A 17,415-nucleotide genomic window follows, 5' to 3' on the forward strand; every position below is an offset into this window, starting at 1 on the left:
AAGTATCACTCACTATTTTAGCGCTTTGAGTACTGAGTAAAGCTATATAAATGTAATGAATTATTATTATTTAATATTAAACACTAAAGTACAAAAGCAGTAGAAAATTACACTAAACCGCAACACGCGGGTACACTGTCACACAGCGTCTACTAAACACTAAGAAACACTAAGGAGAAACACTAAAGGAAAAATACTATTCAGTAAGTACGCGTCTACTAAACAGTAAATCAGTAAAGGAGAAAGGCCTAAACACTAAGGAAAAGAGCGGCAAGACGCGTCAGCTGCGCGAGCTCAGCTCGGGCGAAATGAAGTGAATGAAATCAGGTGAATGGGAGGGAGATAATCACGTGACTCCCCACCGCCTTGACTCTCAATCCCTCCACAAACACACAAACACAGTCTCTCGGATCCCAACTCTCCTTTATATGTATAGATGAAGAAGCTGCTAACAAATTCATCTCCTTGAAGGGCATCAGAATCTCTGAATTACAGCCACACCGCTCATTAAGAAGCTATTAGTATGGAATACCTTTAGAGGTAAAATGTTATAAATACAAAACAAATAATCTAATGAAAAATACAATGCCCTTCATCTCTGTATATATATATATATATATATATATACACAGTAATCCCTACTCGATCGGGGGTTGCGTTCCAGAACCCCTTCGATAGATGAAAATCATGAGTAGAAAACAAATGTTTGTATGGTTATTTTTATATATTTTAAGCTCTTATAAACTCTCCCACCCTGTTAACATTATTAGAGCCCTCTAGACATGAAATAACACCCTTTAGTCAAGCGTTTAAACTGTGGTCCATGACAAGACAGAGATGACAGTTCTTTCTCACAATTAAAAGAATGCAAATATATCTTCTCTTCAAAGGAGTGTCTGCATCAGGAGCAGAGAATTTCAGAGAGAGAGAGAGCGCTCGTAAAGAAAAGCAAACAATCAAAAAATCAATACGTGTGCTTTTAAGATTGCGAGCACCGCAATAAAGCGGCATTTTTAGAGGAGCGTCAGTATCTTCAAGCAAACAGCCTCTGTGCAAACAGCCCCTCTGCTCACACCTCCTCCATCAGGCGCAGAGAACGTCAGAGAGAAAGAGAGAGCGCGAGATTAAAGGAAACAATCAAAAAATCAATAATTGTGCTTTTAAGTTTGCGGAAGCACCGCGATAAAGTGGAATTTCTTAGAGGAGCGTCCGTATCCACTAGGCAAACAGCTTCTGTGCAAACAGCCCCTCTGCTCACACCCACTCTGTCAAGCGCAGAGAATGTCAGAGAGGGCGAGATAGAGGCAGAGACAAGCAAACAATCAAGTAACGCGCAGGAAGCATATCGTATATCATTGAGGAGTTTTAGTTAATATGTAATACATGCTCTGATTGGGTAGCTTCTAAGCCATCCGCCAATAGCGTCCCTTGTATGAAATCAACTGGGCAAACAAACTGAGGAAGCATTTACCATAAATTAAAAGACCCATTGTCCGCAGAAATCCGCGAACCAGCAAAAAATCTGTGATATATATTTAGATATGCTTACATTTAAAACCCGCGATAGAGTGAAGCCGCGAAAGTCGAAGCGCGATATAGCGAGGGATTACTGTATATATATATACAGTCACACATGTGCGAGTAGGAGGCAGCTAAAGGGCTCAAGTAATTGTAATAAAACATCCGACCATGGGGTGGCGGAGTGTGCTGACTGTCTTTCTCAGTTCCCTACAGACCTTTCCTGGAAAATCCTGCAAGGTTCCGGCACCCCTGAAGACAGCCCCTTTGATGACGTCACTTCCGAAGCCGGCCCCTTCGATGACGTCACTTCCGAAGCCGACCCCTTTGATGACGTCACTTCTGGTTCTTGTCCCTTAGATGACATCAGTTCCTCTCAAGACCTTTAAAGCCTCCATCTTAGGCTACTATAGTAGTTCTGTTTTGGACTCTGTGAGATGTATGCTCGATTCTTTGATAAAGGAAACTCTTGTGCAGCTATATATATATATAATATACGGGTGGCTGCCCCAAACCTTATATGTCTTAGACTCGATATTTTATGACATTATATATATATATATATTGTATATATTGTTCATACCAGGTGAAGTCTGAATCACAGTCTGATTGTATGGATGCCCTCTCAGTTGCGAGAAGCAGATCATAGAATGTAATTGTACCATGATTAGTATGGGATGTTATTATAGTCACTTACAACAGCAGGAATATTTACAATACAAAGTGTCACATGAACAGGTTAACAGAACGTATTGGATAAGAAAGGAAACGCAGGGCACATGCAAGTCAGTCTGTGTGATGTAGTATACTGACGTCTATAAGAATTGTAGGAAAACGCAATTTGCTGCATAAATGTTATTGTCAGCAAAAAATATTCCCCTGTGTGTAACCCTCAAGTACCTGTATGTTTAACCCGGGTTTCGATGAAACTCTGAAAAATGTAGTGTACAACTGGCCATGGGTAAAAACAGGGCCTGGTAAATAAACTCAGACATTATTAAACGTTTGTCATTGTAACTTGGTGATAGTCATACAATATGCTAAACGAACAGGGAATTGCCTACGCCGTAATATAAAGGGATTATATTGTTTGGAGTTGTCAGTGTTATGGAATCCTTGTCATTTTTCCATCGTAATGTTTCTTGTTGTCTGGCAGTTTGCCGCTGCTCTTCAGAAAGGTTGTGTGTGTAATTAGTTTTTCATTCACTGTGTGGTGAGAGACTTTCTGCCGCTGATCTTCGGATCATGTCGCTCTGTGGTTTGTCATCCGCTGTAGTTGTTCTATGGCTTTTTGCCTGTGCTAGTTGGTCTGGCGTGATGTCGATTTTTCTGCTTCTGTGCGCTGGTCTGTGTATGTAGGCCGGCGAGACCGTTTCTGTTGGTTGCAGCTACGCTGTATGTGCCTTTTCATTTAAATTAGGAAGATGACGTTGAAGTGAAGGAAAAAGGAGGTGTAAAATGGTAGTGTCATCATTCAGTTACAGTCAGTAACAAAGTGTGCACCGAATAAACAGTCGATAACTGGTGACTCTGAAGAATTGAAGACTTGATGACAAGCCTAAGAGCAAAACTCTGCCAGGAACACAGATTCCTCGCTATTGTTTTGGAGGGATATAGTAGTTGTGGCAACCGTTGTTAATATTGAGCACGGACACACACAAGCGAAATAATATAAGGATATTATGTGTGTGTGTGTATGTGTGTGTATATATATATATATATATATATATATATATATAAACATTGTGGCAGACAACCAGGGACTTGCCCCACCGGGATACCTGGAACAGGGAAGGACTGGGAGAGGGGCAATATATTCCCCTGGACGCAAGAGGGCAGCCCCCCTGGATTCCATCAGGGCTGGAAAGCTCAGCCCTGTGGGGGTCCGTCTGGATGGTTCCTGAGACAAAGGCAACAGCACTTCCACCACATTAGGAAGTGCTACCGGAAGACCATCACGGAGCACCTGGAGCACATCTGGGGTGGGATAAAAGGGGCAGCCTCACTCCATTTGAGGAGCCGGAGTCGGGTGGCAGTAGACGGAGCTTGCAAGAGAGGAGTGGAGGCGGCTGAAGGAAGGAGGAAAAATTGTTCTGTATTGTGGTGATTTGTGCACTGTGAGGGTTGTTGGAAAAATAAACGGTGTGTGTTTTGGACACTTGGAATCCGTGTCTGTCTGTGTCGAGGCTGATCTCTCACAACATATATATATATATATATATATATATATATATATATATATATATATATATATATACACTCACCTAAAGGATTATTAGGACCACCATACTAATAGGTGTTTGACCCCCTTTCGCCTTCAGAACTGCCTCAATTTTACGTGGCATTGATTCAACAAGGTGCTGAAAGCATTCTTTAGAAATGTTGGCCCATATTGATAGGATAGCATCTTGCAGTTGATGGAGATTTGTGGGATGCACATCCAGGGCACAAGCTCCCGTTCCACCACATCCCAAAGATGCTCTATTGGGTTGAGATCTGGTGACTGTGGGGCCATTTTAGTACAGTGAACTCATTGTCATGTTCAAGAAACCAATTTGAAATGATTCGAGCTTTGTGACATGGTGCATTATCCTGCTGGAAGTAGCCATCAGAGGATGGGTACATGGTGGTCATGAAGGGATGGACATGGTCAGAAACAATGCTCAGGTAGCCCGTGGCATTTAAACAATGCCCAATTGGCACTAATGTGTGCCAAGAAAACATCCCCCACACCATTACACCACCACCACCAGCCTGCACAGTGGTAACAAGGCATGATGGAGCCATGTTCTCATTCTGTTTATGCCAAATTCTGACTCTACCATTTGAATGTCTCAACAGAAATCGAGACTCATCAGACCAGGCCACATTTTTCCAGTCTTCAACTGTCCAATTTTGGTTGTGCAAATTGTAGCCTCTTTTTCCTATTTGTAGTGGAGATGAGTGGTCCCGGTGGGGTCTTCTGCTGTTGTAGCCCATCAAGGTTGTGCGTGTTGTGGCTTCACAAATGCTTTGCTGCATACCTCGGTTGTAACGAGTGGTTATTTCAGTCAAAGTTGCTCTTCTATCAGCTTGAATCAGTCGGCCCATTCATTCTCCTCTGACCTCTAGCATCAACAAGGCATTTTCGCCCACAGGACTGCTGCATACTGGATGTTTTTCTCTTTTCACACCATTCTTTGTAAACCCTAGAAATGGTTGTGCGTGGAAAATCCCAGTAACTGAGCAGATTGTGAAATACTCAGACCGACCGGTCTGGCACCAACAACCATGCCACGCTCCAAATTGCTTAAATCACCTTTCTTTGCCATTCTGACATTCAGTTTGGAGTTCAGGAGATTGTCTTGACCAGGACCACACCCTAAATGCATTGAAGCACACTGCCATGTGATTGGTTGATTAGATAATTGCATTCATGAGAAACTGAACAGGTGTTCCTAATAATCCTTTAGGTGAGTGTAGTCCAGTTCGGAGATAATAACAGGCAAAACATCATCCGTGGAGTATTTTGCTTGATCTCTTGCCAGAAGTTGGTGCCATTTTAGTCATTGTTTGTGCCTTGCTACTCATGTGAGAGCAGGAAATCTCGGTCAAAACCAATGAATCTAACTTTCCTTCTAGCAACGAGAGTCCAACTAAAACATAACGGATGGTTTTGTCATAATAGACAGTCGATTACCATCGTCAACTCCTCCTTTTGACAAAAGTTGACATCAGCCCTGAAAGAGTTAACCTGTAGGGGTGCGAACAGCCCCCCAGCTCACAATATACAGCACACACAGCACACACATATATATATATATATATATATTCACACACACAGAGAGAGTATATACACACATTATATATAAAGGTATACACATACTGTATATACACACTCACACACAAATACATATGTACTATATATAGATCTACACACACACACATATACAGTACATGAACATGCTGTTTATTGTCACAAATGTGTGTTTGAGAGACAACTTCAGGACTCTTCTAACAATCTCACAATGAGTGAGACACACAAAGTGTATTAAAGGCCTGAGCAGCACACAGAGAGTCAACCTTCAAAGACGTGACGTATTAAAACAGACCGACGTCTTCAAATAAAGTGGACTTTACAGTAATGCATTTGAGAGAGGGAGAACCTCAAGAGAGCTTTAGACACACGAGGATACCGAGAAAAGGCACTGAAGGAGCATGCAACGTCAAGTGCTATTTAATATTTTTTTGTTTTATTGTTTCACCCGTCTTGGACAGGTAAAGTGGCTAGTCACCTGCACTAGTACAGCCTGTTCTGACTCACTTAAATGGATGCTTGTCAGAAGGTGCACTTCGTTTTTTTTTCCCTTGTATAGATGAACCTTCTCTCTCCCATAGTTAAATTTTGCTATCTGGGGCATTGGGGTCAGGTTGGCACGGTGGGTTGGGAATTCTTTTTTTTTTAATTATTATATTGTATGGCCCAGTGTGTGTGTGTATGTTGACCCTGTGATGGACTTACTCAGTGTCCAGGGATTGCTCCTGCCTTGAGCCCAATTTTTTCTGGGATAGGATCCAGCTTCCTCATGATCCTGCTCAGGATAGAGGGGGTTTAGAAAATGAATGAATGAATGCTTGCATGGTTATGTGTAGCTTGCTATAACTTGTATGCACACATTCAATAAATAAAATGTAAATAAAAAATTAACATAACTATATTATTGAACCACAATAAAATGATAAAATTGTATTTCATAATAATTAGGTGACTATTTATGTATTTTTTTCACGATTTAATGACTTAATGGCTGTATTTTTCCATACGATTATTTCATAACTGTCTTTTTAATTACGTAATTCCAACACTCTTAGCTGAACTGTAAATTTTATTAAGCCTCTCCTTTGTCTATTTTTATATGCTAGTGAGTTTATATAAAAAAATCATTTAAAAAAAAAAGTTTGTCAAGCTTTGAATTTCTGCTTAATTTTACAACTACCCTAAATTCTAGAATGTTCCCCAACAAATGCTGGAAGAGGTGTGGGTGAGGCCAGCAGGGGGCGATTACTCTGTGGTCTGTGTGTAAATCCCAATGCCCTGGTGCAGTGACAGGGACACCGTGCTGTAGAAACGGCGCCGTCCTTCAGATGAGACACAAAACCGAGGTCCTGACTCTCTGTGCTCATAAAAGATCCCTTGGCATCCTTCATCAAGAGTAGGGTGTATCCCAATGTCCTTATTAAATTGCCCATCACGGCCTGGTCATTTTGGCCCCCTACTCATCCCCTGTGTCTAATTGGCTGTCTCTCTCTCACCACCCCACCACCTAACAGTTTATATGTGGTGAGTGTACTGGCGTACAAATGGCTGCCAGGTGGAGGGCAAACATTAGTGGTGGTTGAAGTGGTTCCCCACTCACTGAAGCGCTTTAAGTAGTGAGAAAAGCGCTATATAAACATAAAGAATTATTTATTGTTAATAATTATTGTTATTATTCTATAATTTCGCACACTTAGCTGAACTGCAAATTCAATTAGGTGTCTTCTCTGTCTGCGGTGGGTTGGCGCCCTGCCCGGGGTTTGTTTCCTGCCTTGTGCCCTGTGTTGGCTGGGATTGACTCCAGCAGACCCCTGTGACCCTGTAGTTAGGATATAGCGGGTTGGATAATCGATGGATGAATGTCTCCTCTGTCTACTTTTTTTTTCCCATATAAACTCACTAGCATATAAAAGTTTATCAAACTTTGAACTTCTGCTTAATTTTAGAAGTGCACTTCCTAAACTCTGGAATGTTCCTCAGCAAACCCTCCTGCTCAGGGTCCCGTGAGTACACGCTTAGGCACAGAATCCTTAACTATACTTGGTGCTCCACAACACAGAGCAATACACACAGAACTGGCGCGTATGCAAACCTCATCGTATCAGAAGCCAACGATGGGAGCGCTGAGCCACGTGTCTGTGTATCTGACATTGTAAGACACAGCAAAATTTAAACAGAAATCATCACTTGCATAAGAGGCCTGAAGGAGACAAACGCTAAAATGAATAATAATAATAACAATAAAAATTACAAACAATAATAATAATAATAATAAAGCTTTACATTTAAATAGCACTTTTCTCAGTACTCCAAGCACTTCAGTGAGTGGGTAGCCACTTCAACCACCACTAATGTGGATGATGTGACAGCAGCCATTTTTACACCAGTACATTAATCATACAGGAGATGTTAGGTGGTGAAGTGGTGAGAGAGACAGCCAATTAGAAACAGGGGACAATTAGGGGGATAGAATGACTAGGCCACGGTGGGCAGTTTATACCAGGACATTACAATACACCCTACTATTTACCAAGGATGACCAGAGATCTTTAATGACCACTTTGTTGTACGTCTCATCTGAAAGACGGCACCATTTTACCAGCACAGAGTCCTCGTCACTGCAATGGGACACTTGGATCTGCACACACACCACAGGGTAGGTGCCCCCTGCTGGCCTCACAAACACCTCTTCAAGCAAACCCCTAAGCAGCCATGAGTCGAGGTAATTCTTGGTAGCGAAAACCAATCAGATTGCTTTCTGCTGCCAAGATTCTACCAACAATTGAAAGCTCGGGCCAATCGCAGCCCATATCGGCTACCAAGAATTGACCAATGACGGTCCGATTGGCTACCAAGAATTAGCGAATCACTGCTCATGTTGCATACCAAAACTCGGAAAGGGCGGGCCAACCTCCTGTCAGTTAATGTATTCTGCAAAAGCTTGTTCGAGTCGGCATGCAGAAGCTTTGCGATTTGCATTTCATTTTCAACTTTCTAAAAATGTTACTCACGAGTGTCAGTTTGTGTAGATATATTTACATTCAAGAACACATTTTTGAATGATTTTTTTAACATTCTTGGTGCAGTTTATTGCATTTATTAAATATTTGTGCAAAACGTGTAAAGACAGATATAAAAATGTATAAATATAATAAATGTTGAATTGTATAATCATAATTTCATTTTTTATACATAACACTAATTTCATAAATCGTTCATATCAATGCTAATACAGAATAATAATTATAGTTATACTCTTTATTAAAATTGAAGTTCTAAAATATGCTTATAAAATAGACCTACACCTTCAATACTCAGACGATTCTAATCATGCTGTAGAACACACGTACAGTGCATCCAGAAAGTATTCACAGCACATCACTTTTTCCACATTTTGTTATGTTACAGCCTTACTCCACAATGGATTAAATTCATTTTTTTCCTCAGAATTCTACACACAACACCCCATAATGACAACGTGAAAAAAAGTTTACTTGAGGTTTTTTGCAAATTTATTAAAAATAAAAAACTGAGAAATCACATGTACATAAGTATTCACAGCCTTTGCCATGAAGCTCCAAATTGAGCTCAGGTGCATCCTGTTTCCCCTGATCATCCTTGAGATGTTTCTGCAGCTTCATTGGAGTCCACCTGTGGTAAATTCAGTTGATGTGACATGATTTGGAAAGGCACACACCTGTCTATAGAAGGTCCCACAGTTGACAGTTCATGTCAGAGCACAAACCAAGCATGAAGTCAAAGGAATTGTCTGCAGACCTCCGAGACAGGATTGTCTCGAGGCAGAAATCTGGGGAAGGTGACAGAAAAATTTCTGCTGCTTTGAAGGTCCCAATGAGCACAGTGGCCTCCATCATCCGTCAGTGGAAGAAGTTCAAAACCACCAGGACTCATCCTAGAGCTGGCGGCCATCTAAACTGAGCAATCGGGGAGAAGGGCCTTAGTCAGGGAGGTGACCAAGAACCCGATGGTCACTCTGTCAGAGCTCCAGAGGTCCTCTGTGGAGAGAGGAGAACCTTCCAGAAGGACAACCATCTCTGCAGCAATCCACCAATCAGGCCTGTATGGTAGAGTGGCCAGACGGAAGCCACTCCTTAGTAAAAGGCACATGGCAGCCCGCCTGGAGTTTGCCAAAAGGCACCTGAAGGACTCTCAGACCATGAGAAACAAAATTCTCTGGTCTGATGAGACAAAGATTGAACTCTTTGGTGTGAATGCCAGGCATCACGTTTGGAGGAAACCAGGCACGCTCATCACCAGGCCAATACCACCCCTACAGTGAAGCATGGTGGTGGCAGCATCATGCTGTGGGGATGACGGAGATGGAACTGGGAGACTAGTCAGGATACAGGGAAAGATGACTGCAGCAATATACAGAGACATCCTGGATGAAAACCTGCTCCAGAGCCTCTTGACCTCAGACTGGGGCGACGGTTCATCTTTCAGCAGGACAACGACCCTAAGCACACAGCCAAGATATCAAAGGAGTGGCTTCAGGACAACTCTGTGAATGTCCTTGAGTGGCCCAGCCAGAGCCCAGACTTGAATCTGATTGAACATCTCTGGAGAGATCTTAAAATGGCTGTGCACCGACGCTTCCCATCCAACCTGATGGAGCTTGAGAGGTGCTGCAAAGAGGAATGGGCGAAACTGGCCAAGGATAGGTGTGCCAAGCTTGTGGCATCATATTCAAAAAGACTTGAGGCTGGAATTGCTGCCAAAGGTGCATCGACAAAGTATTGAGCAAAGGCTGTGAATACTTATGGACATGTGATTTCTCAGTTTTGTTATTTTTAATAAATTTGCAAAAAGTAAACTTTTTTCACGTTGTCATTATGGGGTGTTGTGTGTAGAATTCTGAGGAAAAAATGAATTGAATCAATTTTGGAATAAGGCTGTAACATAACAAAATGTGGAAAAAGTGATGCGCTGGGAATACTTTCCGGATGCACTGTATATTCTTCCATTCAGCAATTTGCCACGAGCGGGAAACGAACCCGGATCCCTGCTATAATTCTTGGTAGATCATCTATACTTAGTCTATATACTTTGACTAATATGTGTAATCCTCAGCCCAAGCTTTTCCTGGTCGGTCTCCCATCCAAGTACTGTCCAGGCCTGAACGTGCTTAGCTTCAGGTGGACGATCTTTACTATGGCTTTGAATTAAACCTGGCTCTACCAGTTTCTCCTGCAATTTATCATGTATTTTAATTTTCATGCGCTGTTCTATTACCCTGTTGTTTTAAATCGTTAAAAGCACCTTTTGATGAGAGGGTTGGTGAAAGCACTAAATTAAAAAATGATTTCACATAAATTGCAGGATAAGCCTTTAATTACAAGCTTGGTTGGACCAAAACCCAGCAGAAATTAGAGTTCCTCAAAAATCAGTCTAAGATCCCTGCTGCATATTATGCCAAATGTTACGGGAGAAGGCTCAAGACATACATTGTCTATTTAATCAAAGAAAAATGAAAGCCTGTGAACCCTGCTAAGTCATATTGATTTGTGAAGGGTCCAGACCTTCATAAAAGCACCTCCTCCCCCTCTGCAGATTACAGTAAACCAAGATATTAGTTGACAACTGCACACTAATATTTGGTCTTTCTAGGAAAGAAACAACCAAAAAAACTGTCTCGGAAGTACATGTGTTTTAAATATTTCACAATTTTGAAGCCCAAAGGACAGGGCAAAGCACTTAACTGGAACTAAGATTGGAGGCGTATTTTAATAATGGCTACAGTAACACAGCCGCAAAGGACTTTGATTTTCCCAAGAGATGCCTGCAGCACAGCTGAGTAGCACAAGGTCGGGCAACGGAAGGGATTTCAGGTTTGTTTTTGGCTTCACACTACATGCAGGGTGTCAGAACTGGTCACATTGTCCCCATTAACACTAGAATTACCAGAGTCTACGAAAAAACTCATAGTTCCGGCCCACCTTAAAACCGTTCGCACCTCTCCACCAGCGTCTTTTGTTCTCTAAATGTGCCGATAAAGACAAGCGGCAAGCAGCCGGCTATTCCATCCCCCCACCGACTTAGAACGTGCACAAACTTCTCCCAGCTCATGCCTTGATTGATTATCTTGGAGTGAAGTGGAGTTTTAGAGTGGAAATAATAGATCGTTATTTGGAACACACGCATTTCATGTGTGTTCCGTTTCTATAGTAATCTGTGTAAACACATTGTTAAAACAGAAATGTTTTTCATATTTTAGTAGGAAATGACAAAATGTAAGCATAAACTGTATAATGTATGAAGCCTGAAGTTTAAAGATCAAGTAAACACCTTCACAAAAGATTCAAAGAAAAGACAACAGCTTTTGTGGCGTAGCGGTAAGATTGGCTGACTTGTAATCAAGAGTCCCCAGTTCGATCCCCACTGCCTCCTATATTTGCCGTTTTCAGTAGTGAGCTGCTCTTATCGTTAATATTATACAGTAAACACATACACTTGGTTTGCATCTGTAACACACGGTGTACATTTATAGGTCTTGTAAAAGTTACCGTTTTTTTTCACTTTTATTCTCTCTAAATCACGATCACGATACATACTACCGCCCAACCTTTCTCCCAACCCGAGATCTGACACTGTTAGTTTTTATTTGAAACTGGGAATAACAGGAGATGTGAGTGGTGTTTTGAGACAATGGAACTGGACATTCTCTCATCTGGAAGGAATTAAAGCTGACACACAAATGCTGGTGAATCTGCCTTCTTCGTTTCTCACCGTCACTTGATTTTTTTTTAATTCAGTTTTATTGAGTGTTCCTGCTCACACTGAATTAGTATGCACCTTATGGTCTATGATGTCAAAAAAAAAAACAGAAACATAGGTATATATGATATTTGGACTTATTTGTTTTATGACCTGTATAGTACATTTCGGAAAACTTTGTGGCACGGATGCAGCATTATTCATATTATTCATATTCATTCGCATAATATCTTGCGGTTTGTAATCAGTGGCCGCGTGTTTTTTTTTTTCCTGATCTTGCCAGTCCGCACATGTTGCTCTATGCTGTTTCTTTTGTACTCCAGGACATGCAGAGGAAAGAATAGTACAGAGCAGTAACTTCAGCACTATATGCAATCATCAGATTCAAATGTTAACAGTTCACACACACACGCAAGGATCGTCCTTCCTACATTTACAACGTGTGTACCTGTTACAATGTATACACTTCTCTCTATGCTGTGGTTTCTATTACACACCTGAAAGAAAGAGACAATATATGTGAAAACATCATCGCATTATCGGCATATTTACAGGACAAAAGACGCTGATGGAGAGGTGCGAACAGATTTAAGGTGGGCCGGATCTACGAGTTTTTTCATAGGCTCTGGTAATTCTAGTGTTAAGAGAGCTGAGCTCACCATTGGTGTGTCTCTCCCCTCTAAACAAGACACCAACAGCACACGCAGCCTCTGCATGGCATCCAGCACTGTGGCTGACCCCTCACACCTTAAATATGGGCTCTTTGAGCTGCTGCCATCTAGTGGATGGTATCACAGCATTCGAGCCAGACCATTCAGACTGTGTAAGAGTTTCTGACCCTCGATGTTTTAGAATTCCCCCCTACCCACTGCTGGAATGGTGAACACCTTTGAAAACTGTCCAAATGAAATGCACCAACTGCCCTTTAACGAATGGTAAATGATCATGGTATTCCAGATATACATTTATTATCGGCAGCCACAGCACATGCACTTCAGAAGAGGTCAATAACCAAAATCTAAGCCTGTTCAGGCACAGCCAGGACTTGGATGGGAAACCATCTAGGAAAAGAGGTGTTGGTGAGTCCAGCAGGAGGCGCTTACCCTGTGGTCCGTGTGTGGATCCCAATACCCCAGTGCTGTAAAAATGGTGCTGTCCTTCAGATGAGAAGTTAAACTGAGGTCCTGACTCTCTGTGGTTATAAATGATCCCTGGGCATCCTACATAAAGAGTAGTGGGTATCCTGATGTCCAAGCAAAACTGCCCACCACAGCCTAGTCACTCTGCCCCACTCGATTATACCCCTGTCTCTAATTGTCTCTCTCTCTCACTCACCACCTAACAGCTAATTTTTGGTGGGCATACGGGCACAACAGTGGTTGCCGTTGCATCACCCAGGTGGATGCTACACATCAGTGGTGGTTGAAGTGGCTCCCCACTCATTATGTAAAGTGCTTTGATTAGTGAGGAAAGTGCTATAGAAATGTAAAGAATTATTATCTGCTTATATTGCACATTTTTAACAAAATAATGTTGTTACTGTTAAGCTGTTACTGGTCCAGTTATAACAAATCTGCTGTACGTTGTCCTACTGTCGTCACGTCAATTTACTGCACACTGTGTTGTCTATTTCCACTGTCTGTATGGTATACACCAGGGGTTGCCAACTCCGGTCCTGGAGGGCCCCAGTGGCTGCACATTTTCATTCTAACCCTTTTCTTAATTAGTGACCTGTTTTTTGCTGCTAAATAACTTCCTTTGAATTCATTCTATTTGACTTGCTCTTGAAGACTCAGACCCCTTAACTGTTTCTTTTTCCTTAATTAGCAGTCAACTCATAATGAGATACAAAATGAGCCAAAACATGACCAGCAAACTGTGACCATCATACAATATCTGAAAATAAAGAAATGTGAATGTCTCAGGAATGATGACCCGCTCAGATCCCCAAAATATCTTCACAGTGCACTGAGAAAAGAGAAAATCACACAATTTAGGAAATGACTCCTAATTCCTGCATTTATTTCTAGTAGGATTGACTACTGCAATGTGGTGTTCACTGGATGTTCAAACTGTTCTTTATTCAGCCTCCAGTTAAATCAAAATGCTGCTGTAAGAATTATTACAAGAAAATACAAAACACATAACTCCAGTTCTTAAATTCTTACACTGACTCCCGGTTAAGGTTAGGACAGATTTCAAAATCCTCCTTTTAACATACGAAGCCTTAAATGGCCGAGGTCTGGCTTACTTATCTGAACTTATCATGACTTACAAACCTGAGCGCACATTAAGATCTCAAGATGCCGGTCTGCTTAGGATTCCAAGAATTAATAAAATAAGAGGGGGAGGTCGAGCTTTTAGTTACAGGACCCCCTAAACTGTGGATTGGTCTGCCTGCTACTATAAGAGATGCCCCTTCGGTCTCAGCTTTTAAATCCCAGCTGAAGACTCACGATTTCAGTTTAGCACACCCTGACTAAAGCTGCTGATTAACTGTACCGACTGCATTTCTGTTGTTAGTCATTATCACTAAAACATAAGGAATATGATAGTTAGAATTTATTACTAACCCTCACCTATTCTGTTTCTCCTCTCGGTACTCAAATGTGACACTTGGTGCCCACGGCCCACCTGCCAAGTTGTTTTGCCTGTCTAAGGTAAAGTCATCTCTGATGGAGGATCACAGGAATCATCAGGTAGAGGGGTCCTTTCATCGGATTGGCTGGCCCAGCACTGACTCGGCTGTGGAATGGCCAATAGGGGGAGGCAGCTTGAAGGCTGAGGTCTCCAGGACTTTAAACAAATCCAAATCATATTATGGGATATCATCTACTGCTGAATTCTACTCTATACTTGTAATATTTCCATTTTACTATTATATTGTATTGAGGATTACTTGTGTTCTGCTCTGTGTATTGTATTGACACCCACTGCATGCCCAACATGGCTGGAAATTGCCTTTCCCAAGGTTTCTTCCATTTTTTTTCCCCTATTAAGTTTTTTTTTTTTTGGGGGTATTTTTCCCTGTCTTCTTAGAGAGTCAAGACTGGGGGGGCCATCATAAGGCAAAAGGCAGGGCCTGTTAAAGCCCAGTTTAGCACTTCTAGTGTGATTTTGGGCTATATAAAAATAAATTTTATTGTATTGTATGTATTGCACAATGAGAGCAGCAGTAAGCCATGGAATTAAAAAAAAACGTTTAATTAAGACTCGGCGCCTCATTAAGCAACTAGCTGTAGTGAAATCGGTTGGAGATGGCGGCCCTGACTTAGTTGGTCTTCTGTTGACTCCCTCACTTCACATTTAATTTCTGTTTGGGTGCCATTTAAGGAAAGAAATGAAGCAATTCAAAGGAACGACAAAGAAATTCAGTCTTACAAATCTTAAAAAACAAGTCAACTAAAATTAAAGGAATGGGAGATAATTAGCAGCAAAAAACAGGTCACTACTTCAGAAAAGGGTTAGAATAAAACCTGCAGCCACTGAAGCCCTCCAGGAGCGGAGTTGGGGACCCCCTGGTGTACACTGTCTTGATGTACTGCATGTTGAGGTCCTGTAGACACAACTTCATGTCAACCAGTACTCTGCATTTGGATGGGATGACAATAAAGAAGAATAAAAACTTGAACTTGGATGCTCAATTCATGAGGCTTTAACACTAACCACCATGCCATTCTCCAGTCTACCACTGCTAACAAATATAAGGTGTTGTACCTCTTGGACCATCACAATTATCGACACTAGACTTTTACTGAATTTACTTATTAGGCAGAGCGGTGGTTTTGACAACTCTGATGCAAATAAGGCTAAAATGGCTGCAGTATTCAATTTAAATAAAATAAACTGCTGACCTATTAGACCTTCTCCCGCTGAACTTCCACCACTGCGCTCATTGTGCTCAACTGCGATGAACCAACCTGACAAGTCTGCTGACGTTGATTTAAAGTGGGCTCTGCAGCTCCTGGGCAACTGTGACAATCGCTAGTGGATCTTTGCTAAATTGGCCATTAAATCACACAAACTTGACCAACTTGCTAATTGGCTGCTGTTATTTTAAACTGCACGGATGCCAACGGATATAATGATGGGGCTGATTTTTGGTGAGAAGCCGTTATTTGTTCAAGGCTGTGGGACTTAAACCGTAAACTTTGTTTTTTCACTACTGTCCAGCACAAGCAACTTGCAAGGTTCTCTTTCTTTACTTATTATATTTTGCCATTTTTCGTCTTCACTGTATTGTTATTTGCGTTTCATGCTGATACTGCAGCTGGGTACGCCTTGCGAAAGTCGCGGCACCGAACAAAGTTTAAGGGACTTGTTGCACACCGCGTCGCCATGCTTAGCACCTCGACTCATCCCGCACTTAAATTACAGACTTTCAAATCTTTGAGTCTCTAGCCTGAGGTGCCGCCTACTCTAACACATTGTATTAACCTACTGTATCCGATGATTCACTGGAATCTCCGCACTCGTTCGCTCTGCTGTGACAGTCGCTGCACTCCACAGGCGAGATGGCCGGAGGGGAGGCGCTAGCCGAGGTCACTGCGCGGTGGCTCTCGCGAGAGTTTGCGTTTCGCCGCGTGATTTCTCTCCGTGCTGTTACTCTTTGGCTGTGACAGCGGCAGCGGCAGGTGCAGCTGTCAAAGGAGCGGACGCGATCCTTTATATTGGAGTAATAACTTGAGATTTAGCATGGCCTGACTTCGAGCAAACCTGCGCTGCAATTAAGGACCCCATCTGGCAACAGGGGGACTCGAAATGTATTAACTTGTATTCAAAAAAGGTTTTTTTTGTATTTTTAATTTTAAATATTAATTACGGTACTCGTGTGTTATACCCCCCAAGAGAAAAACGTCATCGTGTTTTGCATTCGTTTATTTACAAAACAAGAATACGTAAAATTTGATGTCAACTTACTTTTGAAACATTACTTCTGTCGCGAAGTTTCTAATGCCGTTAAGTATAACATCAAGTTGCGGGGCGGGGAGTGAAGGGAGAAGTACTCTCTGGATTGAATGGCGGGGGTATAACATACGAGTACCGAAATATCTCTGCCTCTATCCTGGCCGATCGTTTCCTCATTAACCTCATTCCTATTAGTCACCCCACACACATGCACAGCCTTTCTCGAAGGACTACTTATTCGCAGCTCCGTATTCAATTCCAGCCAGCTAAATCTGACACTTTGTGTAAACTTCGTCAAGCTGCACTTGGACGTTTTCCGGGGCCAAAATGACTGGCATAGTTGGCACACTCCTGTCTAACGAATAGGATACACGGTGATATTTGAATGGCACTTTAAAGGGTTCAAAAGCGTTGGGCCACCCCAGTTTTTACACCCGCGCGCTTAACACGGGATTTGT

At 41.9% G+C, this 17,415-nt stretch overlaps 1 protein-coding gene across 1 annotated transcript in view; it reads right to left on the reverse strand.

Annotated features, from left to right (window-relative positions):
- The window catches only part of pter (phosphotriesterase related), a 125,794-nt gene extending 109,197 nt beyond the window's left edge, over window positions 1-16,597 (reverse strand). Inside the window, 1 exon segment of the mRNA XM_039754278.1 lies at window positions 16,491-16,597. The gene's annotated coding sequence lies outside the window, so the exon portion shown is untranslated.
- Window positions 16,598-17,415: the final 818 nt, after the last annotated feature.

This window comes from Polypterus senegalus, chromosome 5 (assembly GCF_016835505.1).
Source record: "Polypterus senegalus isolate Bchr_013 chromosome 5, ASM1683550v1, whole genome shotgun sequence".
Taxonomy (NCBI): domain Eukaryota; kingdom Metazoa; phylum Chordata; class Cladistia; order Polypteriformes; family Polypteridae; genus Polypterus; species Polypterus senegalus.